The 7831-nt window shown below is 36.9% G+C and overlaps 1 long non-coding RNA gene across 1 annotated transcript; it reads left to right on the forward strand.

Moving 5' to 3' along the window:
• The first annotated feature begins 1270 nt into the window (after positions 1-1270).
• LOC145156449 (uncharacterized) lies at positions 1271-6893 on the forward strand. The gene is made up of 4 exons (XR_013736713.1): positions 1271-1969; positions 2058-2180; positions 2662-2824; positions 6763-6893. It is a non-coding gene; the product is annotated as an uncharacterized LOC145156449 (long non-coding RNA).
• Positions 6894-7831: the final 938 nt, after the last annotated feature.

The following is a 7831-nucleotide window of genomic DNA, read 5'->3' on the forward strand; positions in this document are numbered from 1 at the left end:
AGGGGGGAAGCATGGGATGTCGCTAACAAAAATCCTAAGGTACAATTTACATACGTTTTAGTTAGCCTATAATAAACAAATGCGAATGCACTTTAAGTTGTATTGCATACTTGTCACAAACGGGACACTTTTGTCAGAGATGACATTAGCTTATATTGATTGAATGTTATATTTTATTATTTTAAGATATACATCGTACGATAAATCAATTATGAGCAACCCTTTATTCAGCGCCTAAGTTTATAATAAGGCCACCATGGTCCGACATAACAAAGCCACCATGGTTCTTACACCATGGTCCAACGTAATAAAGTCACAATCGGCCGATGTCATGGTTCGACCCATTAACAAGCCAATATGGTTACCCGTTAACAAGCCATTATGGTTCTTACACCATGGTCCAACTATGTTAGGTCATAATGACTATGCACATCATGGTTCGGCCCATTAACAAGCCACCATGGTTCTTACGCCATGGTCCGGCTATGTTAGGTCAACATGACCTGCACATCATTGTTCAACCCATAAACAAGCCACCATGATTTTACACCATGGTCCAGCTATGTTTGGTCGCCATGACTTGCACATCATGGTTCGACCCATTAACAAGCCACCATGGTTCTTACACCATTGTCCGACTATGTTAGGTCACAATAAATTGCATATTATGGTTTGATCCATTAATAGGCTACCTTGTTTTTACACCATGGTTCGACTATGTTAGGTCACCATGACTTGCACATCATGGTTCGACCCATTAACAAGCCACCATGGTTCTTACACCATGGTTCGGCTATGTTAGGTCACCATGACTTGCACAACATGGTTCGACCAATTAACAAGCCGCCATGGTTCTTGCACCATGGTCAGACTATCTTAAGTCATCATGACTCACACATCATGGTTCGATATAACAAAGCCACCATGGTTTTCACACCATGGTCTGGCTAAGAATAGGTCACCATGGTTCGACCAAATATACGCCACCATGGTTTTCACACCGTAGTTCAGCTAAAATAAGTCACCTTTGTTTGTACACCATTTTTTATATAATTTGGCATAGTATAAGTCCGAAGCAGGACAATATGTCGATCCATTCCTACTTTAGACTTAAGGAACTTACTGGGCGGTTCCCTTTTCAAGGCGATGCGATCAATGATTAGTTTTTTGATACAATCGGTTATATTCAAAACATATGATTTATTTGAACTTTATGATCAAACAAAGTCATAAACAGAGTATATCATACTCTAATCTCGTTCACGTGCGCATGAAGATATTTGATTGCGTATGCGGCTAGTATAAGTCCGAAGCAGGAAAGATGTCGATCCATTCCTATTTCAGACTTAGGGGACTTGATGACATATATCCATTATCGAACCTTTTTCGGATACGGGGAACAAGGTTCAACCAATCAGGTTCGGCCCCGGCCAAGTGATTCGGCTTGTGCCAATCAGGTTCAGCCTCGACCAAGTGGTTTGGTCTCGGCCAATCAGGTTCATCCTCAGTACTAGTGGTTCAGCTTCAGCTAATCAGGTTCAGCCTCGGCCAATCAGGTTCATCCTCAACACAAGTGGTTCTGCTTCGGCCAAGTGGTTCGGCCACGACCAACTAGGTTCATCCTCAACACAAGTGATTCGGGTTCAGCCAATCAGGTTTGGCCTCAGCCAAGTGGTTCGGCCTTGGCCAACCCGGTTCATCCTTAGCACAAGTGGCTCGGCTTCAGTCAATCAGGTCCGACCTCGGCCACGTGGTTCGACCTTAGCCAACCAGGTTCATCCTCAACACAAGTGGTTAGGCTTCGGCCAAGTGGTTTAGCAGTTCTGTTCGGTTTAAGAATGCACTCCTTCCTAATGAATAGTTGTCAGATATATGCTCCATCCCAAGACAAGAGTATCAGAACTTATACCTTCTTCCCCAAGGTAAAGACTACACGCTATATATACATATCACAAACATACACCTCAAGGTAAGTTAACTCTCTTTCTCTCATATGAATCAAAATCGATTATGATCATCGACTAATTTAACCATCAGATGATTGTGTTGTATTTCAGGTACAAAGTTTCGGATCTCCTTTGCATCGTTGGATTCGAGACCTTCATCGAGACCCAGAAAATCTGAAATTCAACACATATAGTTCAACAAGTAATTTTGTTAGACCATGTATATGTTTAGTGGTACGTTTAATAACTTCTATTCTATTTCTTTATCTTTATAATCACATGTGATTTATAAATAAATTGCTCTAATCACATATGATTGTAATGACAAATATTTTAATCACATGTGATTTTCAGTGTTTTCTATAGATGTTAAAGTTTAAATGGCTATAACTACATGTGATTTAAAAAAAAAATCTTTAATAACATATGATTGTAATAACAAATACTTTAATCACATGTGACTTTGTTTACTTTTTATGTCACATTTAATTTTCAGGGTTTTTTATAGTTATGTTAAATTTTGAATAGCTATAATCACATGTTATTTAAAAAGTAAATTTCTTTAATCATATCTAAAACTCGTTATCTTTATAATCACAAGTGACCAATCATTTAAAGCTATATTGAAATCTGAATTGCTATAATCACATATGATTTAAAAGTAAATTTATTAAATTGCATATTATTGAAATAACAATTATTTCTTCTTTTGCAGTTGCTTTATGTAGATAGTGTCTATTTTGAGGTAGTAGAAGTTAAAAGAACTTGTCCTGTGATCTGTCACTAGACGTCAGAGAATATGAAGCTGAGAGAAACTTACGAAAAGGAACACATGAGAGGTACATGAAAAGTTTGTTCAAGAATAATTGAATGAGGAGGTACATTTATTTATAACAATTATACAAGAAATATTCTCATTGTTTAATAATCTTAATCTTTAATCATATATGTTAATATAAACTTTCAGTTATTTTTTTATTTAGGCTTATCAAGAAATCATTATGATGAAGTATAGGAAGTTATATATGTTACTAGGCTCAACACTAGTACACCCAACGTACACTTATGTACGCCCCGCATACTAGGTTTAACCCTTGAACAACCAAACTTCCGAAGGCCATAACTTCTTCGTTCTAAGTCCGTTTACGACGATCCTTACATCCCCGGAAAGGTAACGAGAAGATCTACAATTCTATCAGCTCATCCTTTTCTTTAAACTTTCCGAACAAAAATTCAAAATTCATAAAAAGCTTGACCGCCACTTTACAGTTATACCATTGGGTTCCAAATGACAAACCGAATTCCCAGATCATCTATCCTACCTTATCCACACCCAAATGAGTCTAAATCTCTTTTTCTCAAAGGCCCTAAGCCTTATGATAACGGTCTTCGAGTCACAACCCCGCATAAGGAAATGATTCGGAACAGGGTGTTACACATAGTCTAGCAATGGCCTAAAGTCAGAAGTCTAATGGCCAAACAAGGCCCAAAAACCTTAAAAGTCCAATTATGGCCCAAAACATAAAAGTCAACAAAAGTCAAGGTTGCTGAGTACGCCCGACATATTCAGGCTTACATTTTACGTCCTTCCTCCGAGGCCAGTACGCGCAGCGTACGAGTTAGGTACGCCTCGCATACGACACAACTGATCACCTTCACCGTTAAGTGCTTAAACGATTAAGCGATCATGTCCATGTCTTAGATGTGGTTGGTAATGATGTCCTAACACGTAAAGTTGGCAACTTTACTCCCATGCATGACTTAATGGGACCCAAAACTAAAAGAGAGCCATAATAAGGATCCTAATACATGCATGTACCAATATAACTCATAAAGATTGCATTTTTACGGACAAAGGGTCTCAAAGGTGCTAAGATCTATCATCCATGGCTTCTGGAGTAGATCATACTCTCAAATATGTCTTAAAGGGTCTCAAAGGTGCTAAGATCTAGCATAAGGAACCATCAAGTTGAGAGCTTTATACCTCAAATAGCTTGCAAAGATGATGATGATTCTGGATCTACAAGCTCAAGCCACTCCAAAGTAACCTCCAAGTGTTCTTCCTTCAAATCACCAAAAACACCAGAAAAACTCCTTTCCAACTCAAATATCCCAAAAGGCAATTAGGGTTTCGATCTTAGGGTTTAAAGGAGTGGAGGCTGACCAAAAGATACAACCAAGGCATAATAAGTTGTTTAAATAGGGCACAAACCCTAAAATTTAGTTTTTGCCCTTGCTTAGCGTACGCCTTGCATACTCACACGTACGCCCATCATACGTGGGCGCCTCCGTGACCATCTATCAAGCCAGTACACCCAGCGTACTCAACTAGGGACTAAAATTGAAAGAATTCACAATAAGGGTTAAAAAGGAACATACCACTAAATCTCGAATGTTACAATGATCGCCTGAATTACATTGAGAGACCGGTGGCGATCCTTGACATCAAGATGAAGACTCTACGGAATAATTCAGTGGATCTGGTAAAGGTGCAGTGGCAGCACTACAAGGGCTCATAATGGACGTGGGAGCCCGAGATCGAGATGAGGGAGCATTATCCAGAGTTGTTTGCAACGATAAACATCGAGAACGAAGTCTGATTCAAGTGGGGGAGAATTGTAACATTGCATTTCCAGTATTTTTCCTTTTGGCCCTTTATTTAAAAATATTTGCAATTTGGTCCCTAGCCGAGTACGTTAGGCGTAATCTAGGACTACGCCGGGCGTACTGGCTTGATGGCTTGAACGTGAAGGCACCCACGTACGATGGGCGTACGTTTATCAGTCGCAAACCCTAATTTTTAGAGTTTGTGCCCTATTTAAACACCTTAAGTTGCTCATGGACTTTCTTATGACCAGCCTCCACCCCTCTAATCACTGTGAACGAAACTCTAGCCTCCATTTGAGTGTTTGTGAGCCATTGTTGTGATCTTGTGGTTTTTTTGGATACTTTGAAGGAAGTGAAGCTTTGGTGGAATTGGAGCTTGAAAATCCAGAATCTTCATCAACTTTGCAAGCTTTCTGAGGTATAAAGCTTTCACCTTGGTAACTCCAATTAGGGGTGTTCGTTTGGATGGATCGGTTTAATCCGATCCGATCAAGTGAATCCAAATTAATTTTTGTTTTCAAAACGTAGATCTAAATAGTCCAAACTAAAATCAAATCTGATCTGATCCAACCAAATTATAATTCGGTTGGATCGGTTTTTTACAATTCGGTTTTCAAGAATCAAGACATTTCAACAAATATATAACTTTAGTGTTAACTTACTCTATAATATAAACTAAAATAATATTGTTTAATTAGTTGTGAATTAAATCTTATAAATAACTATAAGAAGTGCATATTAAATTATTATAATAGATGAAAATTTTAATATACTAAAAGAATAATTTAGTAAATTTATAAATTATTAAAGATATATATTAGAAAGAACAAAATAATAAATTGGAGTTCGGTTTTTTGGACTATTCGGTTTTTATTTTGTAAACCAAAACCAATCCGAAATCCAAAATAATAATTCGGTTTTGCTAAAAACCAATCCAAAAATCCGAATATACGAACCAAACAGTCCGATCCAAATTGTCCAATTGGACAATTTGGTTTTATCCAAATAGTGAACAGCCCTAACTCCAATTGCTAGATCTAGTTTAGGGCTTTGTTTTGGTATGTTTTGGCCCCATAAGTTCTACTTGTGAGTATGAGTCACTCCAGAAGTTGGAAATGCTCGATCTTATCCTCTCTAATGTTCCTTATGCATAAAAATGCTACCTTGATGTCTTATTTTGGACCATGCGTCTTAATGGTCAAAATTGAGTATTGGGTCCCTCTGAACCATGCAAAGGCTCCATGTTAAGAACTTTATGGATTAATACGTTCCACTAGACTTGGATCTGTAATTTGGATGTTGGAATGTAAGTATTAAGCACTTAAGGAAAAAGTGATTAATGGGCATGTATGCTGGGCGTACGAAAGAGTATGATGCGCATACATGCCCGTGTCCGCGATCATGCATGCAGCCTAGTATGCTGGGCGTACGTCTGACACGTGCAACGTACCAGGTCTGGGCTTGGGCTTTTGCTTTTTGGGCCATATTTGGTCTATTGGGTTTTTGGGCCTTGTTGGGCCATTAGCCTTTCTGACTTTGGGCCATTGATAGGCTTTGGGCCTTCTTGGATTTAGGCCCATAATGGGCCTTGGGTATCATTTAGGGATTTAGGCCATATTAGGCTTTTTAGTGCCATTGGGTTGGGCATCGGATACCGGGCCAAGTGCGGAAAGGGTGAAATATTCTTTTACCCTGACAGTTGGATAAATGAACTAGAATCCCGGTTATGGTTAATGTCCTAATTATTAATTGGGTATTATTTGATGATGTTTAGTGCGGAGATTTCCCGGATCAGTAGCCCGAGCTTTTATTTGATTTATTTAGCAGTTTGAGGTGAGTCTCCTCACTGTGTTTTGACGGGTCGAGGCACCAATGTCGGCCCATGATATACTATGATTAGGATGCTAGTTGGTTGTGTGACTCTTGCATGTGTGATATGGGATATGTATACCGGGCAGGGTTCGATGTCAGGCGGAGCCTAAAGTGTGTTTTGTATGCTGATTATCTTAGTAATTCTTACATGTATCTTATGTGTTGTATGCATACCGGGCGGGGCCCAATGTCAGGCGGGGCCTGATGAGTAGGATTGGGCGGGGCTCATTTTATGTTATTGACAGATGTGTTCCGGGCGGGGCCCGATGATGACCCATTGTATGTATGGTATGAGGTATTTTTGGGAACTCACTAAGCTTCGTGCTTACGATTTCAGTTTATGTTTGATGTACTTCCGGATTGAAGGGGGAAGAGCTCGGGATGATCGCATTGCACACACACCATGTTTTCCGCCTTATTTGACTCTGATGTATCTGGATGATTGATTGTTATACTCTGATTTTTCCCTTGCTGGTTTTTATAAACATGTTTGATTGATGGTTTTATTAATATAAAAATAAACTTTTTGGTTGTGAAAATTTGGGAGGTTACAAAAATTATATTGGATTTATGTTTGATTTTAAGATCACATTTAAAAATTTAATTATTATTTATCGGGTTAGAGTTTATATTTAACATTGTACTTCAACTTTTTAACTATTTAAAAAATTAGGTTATATTTTTTTCTAAGGTTATTTGACATTTTGATTTATATTTTAAATTTAACATCACATTTAAATCCATAATTTAAATATATTATATTATAAGTATATTGAATTTATGTTTTGAATTAAACATACTATTTACTTGTTACAAGTTAACTATATTATATTAAAAACTAAAAAAATCATATTGAAATTAAAACAATAATAATGAATTTAATGTGCTAATTAAAAATGAAATTGAAAAGTTAAAGGCTTAAAATGAATATAATGAAAAAAGAATATACCTATTTTATTATACAATATAGATTTACAATCGAACTAAAATAGTTTAATAAAATACAATACTACGTAGGAAATAATGTTGCCAAGAACGAGATGAATTTTTATTAGATTATTATTGTAATATATAGGTTAACTACATGCTTATTAGCAAGCATATGTTATTGTATTTGTAAGATATATTGTAATTATAAGCTTTTATAAAATATGTTGTTGTATTTTAAATTTTTAATATATATTTAAATAATGCCTGATCCTAGTTGATTTGAGACTCCAAGCAAAATAAAAAATAATGCCCTTGACTGAATATTTTTTTCTTTTAGTAAAAAAGGGCGGCACTTTCAGAAAATTTTCATTGCTATTACTCTGATTCTCATTTTCATTAGAAACATTCTCAATTTTATTGGTGACATTATTAGTCTCATTCGTTCCATTTTCATTGTCGTTTGTACTATTAGCATT

Source organism: Lactuca virosa, chromosome 2 (assembly GCF_052849685.1).
Source record: "Lactuca virosa cultivar CGN04683 chromosome 2, Lactuca_virosa_CGN04683_v6, whole genome shotgun sequence".
Classification (NCBI taxonomy): Eukaryota; Viridiplantae; Streptophyta; class Magnoliopsida; order Asterales; family Asteraceae; genus Lactuca; species Lactuca virosa.